Below are 6535 nucleotides of genomic sequence, written 5' to 3'. Positions count from 1 at the left end.
ATTGTTTCTTTTCTGTGCTGCCCTCCCTTTATCCTTTCAGATCTCCCCCACTGACAGACCCCCTAGTCCTTTGATGCCGGAAGCAAGTCATCCCTGTGGTTCTTGGTGCCTCTCTTAGGGATTATTTCATGGAAGACCATGATTGCGTTCCAGATACTTCCACGTGCCAGCTGCCAAGTGCTGTCCATGGTGCGCAGGAGAGGCGGTGCGCAGGCGGGACTGGAACCCGACCCCCCCTACCCCCCAGTCTACCAGAGAGCTGGGGGCCCTGTTGTTCAATAGGTATTTGAGTAAGTGAATCCACAGCCAGTAAGAGAGGCTCCTCCCTCCCACGTTCCCACCGTCCCCTTTCTCGGAGGTGTGAGGATGACCGAGATGGGGACTTATGGACACACTCGTGTTGGTTCACCTTTTTCATTTGGTTAAAAAAATGAAACTGTTGGCTCTTCAAAAGTAACTTCCATTTTTCTGACATTCTTTATAATTGGCAGTTTTTGACAAAGACTTCTGAGCCTCTGTTTGCTGACTCATAAGAAGTGTAGAATATATAGTGTGATAACTTAGAGATTTTCATAAACAGTTGAAAGTTGTTTCTTCAAACTTCCATTGTGGTCATGTTAGCATAACATTTCTGGGGTGTAGGATCGACTGTTCTGGGTTATCACTGTGATTAGATTCAAAAGTTATACTTTTGTTGTGGAAGATGGATCGTAGAGGTATTTTGAGCAATGAAACAGTGTATTTTAGTGTTCAGTTTATCCATATTAGTCTAATATTATATAGACAGCGACGCACTCATTTAAAACAGAAGCTTCTTTTGTGTGTAACTAGTCCCAGCAGTTTCAGTTCTGGGAACATATCCTAAGAAAATAGTCATGAATTTATGGGAAATTAGCTAAGTGGTGTTCACTCCAGCTTTGTTTCATAGTCACATATTGGAAAACAGGAATACTAAGACGTTGGATAGATTTGCTGTGTCCCAGCCGCGGGACAGAAAAGTGATGGAAGCGAGTCAAGATGAAAGAGTACTTGGGGCCGCAGAAAGGCGTCCGTGGCACGTCGGGTGAATCTGTGGGGTTGGGAGGACGGAGGACCCCTTAGCCCCATGTCTCCAAAGGTCCCTGGCTGAGCAGAGGAGGAGGATGGGAAGTATATGCAGTGGCGAGCCTGCCTCACCCCTTCCCGGCTCTGGCTTCGGTGCTGGGGTTGGCCGCGCATGGGGGTCTACGCCACAGACCCCACCTGACCCGCAAGCCTCTGCATCCCCGTCCTCACCGCCCCGCGGGTCCTGGGCCAGGCAGTGTCCTGGCACTGGGGCCTCCGTACAGCCCCCTCCCCCTTGCTCCGGGACTCGGTGGCCATTCTCCCCCCCACCCCCCCCCACCCCCCGTGCTCCTGGGATCTGGTGGTCATCTCTCCCTGCTTGCCCTCTGCTCTTGTGCACCCTGGACCGGCAGTCACCCTTCCCCACACGGCCTCTGCCCCTCGTGCTCCCAGGACCCAGAGGTCACCCCTCCTCGAGAATTGCCCTGTCCAGGAGTCCTTGCCCCTACTTCCTGTTCATGTGCTGCGATTGCTTTATTTTGGGGCACTTGTCCCCTGCCCGGGACACTCAGCAGTGCCGAACCCCCGCTGAGAGCGTGACTCGCTTACCGCTTACCGGGTCCTCCCTGGCTCTGGCCCCGGAGGTCGGAGCCGCTACACCCGTACGTGGTGCACTCGGTGCACTCACCGCGTGCCTCTGCTGGAGACTCAGTTCTGCCAGGGGGCGGGGTGCGTGGGGGATGGGGTGTGTGAGGAACGGGGTGGTGGTTTAAGGGATGGGGTCGTGGGGTGAAGGGACGGGATGGTGTGAGGGGACAGGGTCCTGCTGACTGGGGTCACCGTGGTGTACCGGGTCCCTGACCTGTGCTGCCCCCGCTGCTTCCTCCGGGTTCGCTGGCAGGTGAACACCGACCAGAGTCCCGACTGCCGTCTCTGATGCCGCCTGGGTTCATGGTCTCTTGGCTTCTTTTTCTGATTGTGTCAGAATGTGTTTGGCCTCGGGTGACAGTTCCACAAAGAATAACTGAGAAAGGACGTGTGTCCCTCTTGCCACAAGGGGTGGTGGGCGGTACGTCCTCAGGGATCCGGCTTGGGGTCTTCACTGCGTGGTGCTGAGCCTGCACGTGTGACCCTGCCAGCTGCTGTCACAAAGTGACCGCGCTCGCTCGCGCCGTGGCCGAGGGTGGCTTTGAGCTCAGGGCAGCTCAGAACGGGCTTCCGGGCCAGCGAGGGCTCTCCCCAGACCCGGTGTTCGTGACCCAGGTTCTCTCCGTGGCTCTGCCGGCCTCACTCTAGGTTTCCAGGGTCCCCGTGCTCATGTGACTGGGGAGGGAGGTGCCACCTGCCACCTCTCCTTTCCCCTTGGCCTCTGCCACCCGCCATGTCACCTGCAGGGTTGGTGGCGGGTGCAGAGCGCTGCGGGCCCAGGAGCAGGAGGAAGTGTTTGTGATGAGCTGACCACTCCTGAGACCCTTCCTTGCTTCGTTCTTCGGACGGGAGAGCCCTTGCCCCGAGGGTCTCCGGAAGATGTGACCTCTCTCCCCGGCCCTCCCCCTCCCCCGCCAGTTACTGCAGGGAACAGCGGGCTGTCGCTGGGATTTACAGCGACGCTCTGCACCGGGGCTGCGCCTGGCTGCCTGGCGCTACAGGGGAGGTCAGTGGGGGCCGAGAGCTGGGTTCCCCCAGAAACCAGGAAGGAGGGGTGGCCGGCCTGTCGCCCACACGGCCTCTAACACACGCTCCTCCGGCCTGATAACGTCTCCTCACGGCACTGTGGAGTCGAACAGTGTCTCGGGAGTTCTTGATGCCCCCGTCCGGTGAAGGACCGCAAGGCGAGAACGGCAGGCTCCCGTCAGAAGCCGCCGAAGCCACAGGGCCCGGCCTGGCCCCGCCAGGGGTCACGTGTTCGTTTAACAGTAGATGTGCCAATAGAGCTCTGGGCCCAGAGCACCAGAAGGAAGCCCCTGCCAACTTAAGCAGGCCAGAATCCACTGGAAGGACCTGGGCCTGTTTACAGACCTGAGGAGAGCCGGCAGGTGGGCCCCGTCCCAGCCTCAGTGGTCAGGATGGGGCTTCGCGCAGCCTGGTCACCCGGGGGCATGGCAGCGTGGACCCTGCGGCCGGGCCAGCGCATCCTGTCCTGTTCTTCGCCCCAAAGAGAAGGCCTGGCCTTTCCCCATGAGTCCCTGGAGTCCAAACTGGAGAGGAGGTGAGACACCTAAGATCTGGTGCCACTTGCCACCGTCTTAGCTACACTTGCCCCTCGGGTCAGGCCAGGGGCCGCGGCGTGACCCAGAGACAACGTGGCGACCGGCGGCTTGTATTCATTGTCAGCAGCGCACGGGCTCTGCCCCGAGCTGCTCCGAGGCTTTAGAAGGTCCCTCTGAGACGCAGGGTGATGTCGGTGAGGTGCGCAGGGTTTTCTCAGGGAGCGGGCACACACAGCGCCGGGGCCGTGTCTTCGTGTCACACTCAGTAACGCGTCTGCTTGGCTGCCAGGTGCTGTTCCCTCTTGTAGTTATTCCACTTTTTGAAACTTCTCTGCCATGATGTAGGCTCTCCTCTGCCTCAGCTGGTGGAGAAGGTGGAGGCTAGCTGGGTGACATTCATACAGTTTCCTTTCTTTTTCCAGTCCCTGGATATTTAGGACAAATATTTAGAAACTATAGAGAAACAAATCAATGATGTAAAAGTTACCGATCATTCCATTACCTAGAAGCAATCGTTGTTTTTACACCTACGTGCTTCCTTCCCATCTCATTTTTTAACTTTACTTTTTCTAAGTTTATTGTGTGTGTGTGTGTGTGTGTGTGTGTGTGTGAGAGAGAGAGAGAGAGAGAGAGAGAGAGAGAGACACACACACACACATCAACAGACTGGGGGAGGGGCAGAGAGGGAGAGAGAATGAATCCCAGGCAGGCTCTGTGCTGTCAGCATAGAGCCCTGATGTGGGGCTCAAACTCATGAATTGTGAGATCATGACCTGAGCCCAGATCAGGTCACCCAGGCACTCCATCTTACTGTTTTTGTAAATCAAAATTGCGAACGACAGTGTATTTTTCACTTCATTTCCTTTTCTGAGAACGTGTCCATATTTTCAAAACATTTTTTGAGTTGATCTTAGTTGCCGTGTGAGAATCCAGTGTGTAGTGTTATTCCGATACTCCCCTGTTAAGTGGCTTCCCACAATTGTTGGCCGTTACGTTGAAGTTGATAGCTTTTCTGAAGTTTTCTGGAAGTGTAGGTAATTTGTCTCTAGTAAATTCCCAGAAAAAGAATGATTGGATTAAAGGGTGGATATAGTTGATTCGGGCCGCTGCGGCAGATCACCACGAGTTGGTGGCTTGAAACAGCAGACGTGTGTCCTGTCGCAGTTCTGGGGACCAGAGGTCCGAAATCGAGGCGTCTCCGAGCTGTGCTCCCTGCACGGTGTCCGGGAGAGGCCTTCTCCACCTCCTGAGGGATGATGGGAGGTTTAGCGGCTTGTGGCCCCTCACTCCCGTCTCTGTCTTCATGTGGCTTCTTGTCTGTGCCTCCTGTCTGTCTCTTTGAGGGACTCTCGTCATTGGCTCTGGGACCTACCCAGATGGCCCAGGAGCGTTACCTAATTTAGGGGCCCCAGTGTAATCACATCCTCAGAGATGTCTTTTCCAAATGAGGGCAGGCTACTAAATTCCAGCTGTTGGAGTGGCTGTCCGGGGCGGGGGGACGGCTTGTCACAGTGGCTGCACATGTTCTTAGCAGGTGCCGTGGAGCCCCCTCCTTGCAGTGGGGCATCTCCACCAGTGCCGGCGTGGTGCTGCCACGTTCTGGGAAAAGGGGGCAAGTGTGTGCTGACTGAGGCTCAGGACAGGGCCATGCAAGTTTAAGAGCCGCAGGACCCAAGGAAAGGAACATCAGCAAAGTTCTGTGCTCACCATGCTGAGCTCGGTAGTATGTTGATCTCATCCTTAGTGGGATAATATCCTTTATATATAAAGATTATTTTCCTGGGTGTGTAAAAATGGACAAGGAAGGCTTATGTAGGGAATTAATTAAGGAGTCAATGGTTAGTCAATAAGCATTCGAGAATGGCCAAACTCGCTAATGAAAGGTCACAAAAAAGGTAAATTAAAAATCACTCTTTTAAACTTGCAAAATAGGTTATTATTTTAAAAATAATTAATGGCCAGACATTTTCAATTTTTGATTATCAGGCATCTGAGCATGAGCCCATTAGTTTGTATGCCTTCAACTTTCCCAAAATACACCCGCGGGCATTTTCATCTGCCAAGTGCGCAGCCCTGACGCTCGCTTTCCCCTGCACCCAGCAGCTGATCAGAGAACACTGTGTTCTGACTTTATGATGAAATGTAGATTTTCCGTTTCAAAAGGCTTAATGGAATCGCATTTTTTTAAGAAGAATTCAAGTGGCTAAATTTAGTGCCTGAAAGATGTCCAGCCCTAAAATAGACCTTTTCTGAACTGTGGGTCGTGCTGCAGTGTGGTGATGGACAAGGTGAGCTGACCAGGGCGCTGGAGCCTGGAAGCCGGTCCTCTGGGAGCCTCAGCCGGCAGACAGGTGCCCTTAGCGGTGCTGGTGGTGCCCCGGCCACCGGGCCCTGGGAAGATCTGTCTGCTCTGCAGTCTGGCCCCTCCTGGTAGTTTGTGACACAAATGTGTGGCGGGACATGAGCTCCTGCCTGGTCCTGATCCCTCAGGGGTCCCTCCCCGCCTGTTCTCTAACTTGCCAGTCCGCGTCCTCCCTGCTGGTCCTTGCTGCTTCCTCTTGTGGAGACTTTTAAAAATGAACTGTAAGGTTTAAAAAACATGATCTCTTTTCTGGGTTTCCTGCCTCTTTCCTGATCTTTATGGTAAGTTTGAAATTCTGCTTCATCTGACATTCTCGAGCTTATTATTTCTTCCTGATGCACTTCACTCACTGGCCCTCCTTTAGGAAAGGCTTTGTGTCGAGTCCCATGCTGGGGTCAGAGAGGAGAGGGAGCCCGGTCCGTGTCCTCCAGAGGCTCTCGTTTGGTGGCAGCCACGGAGACAGCGTAACACGTACAACTGGCCCTTGAGCGGCACTCAGCAGTGGCATCTGGTGCAGACAGCTGGTGCGGGGACCCCAGGGGGTCAGGTGCAGGCATCTGGTGCAGGGACCCCAGGGCATCAGGTGCAGGCAGCTGGTACAGACAGCTGGTGCAGGGACCCCAGGGCGTCAGGTGCAGGCAGCTGGTACAGGGACCCCAGGGCATCTGGTGCAGGCATCTGGTGCAGGGACCCCAGGGTATCAGGTGCAGGCAGCTGGTACAGACAGCTGGTGCAGGGACCCCAGGGCGTCAGGTGCAGGCAGCTGGTACAGACAGCTGGTGCAGGGACCCCAGGGCATCTGGTGCAGGCAGCCAGTGCAGGGACCCCAGGCTATGTGGTGCAGGGACCCCAGGGGGTCAGGTGCAGGCATCTGGTGCAGGGACCCCAGGGCATCTGGTGCAGGCATCTGGTGCAGGGA

The sequence above is a fragment of the Suricata suricatta genome, chromosome 1 (assembly GCF_006229205.1).
Source record: "Suricata suricatta isolate VVHF042 chromosome 1, meerkat_22Aug2017_6uvM2_HiC, whole genome shotgun sequence".
NCBI lineage: Eukaryota > Metazoa > Chordata > Mammalia > Carnivora > Herpestidae > Suricata > Suricata suricatta.
This window is presented reverse-complemented; position numbering follows the sequence as displayed.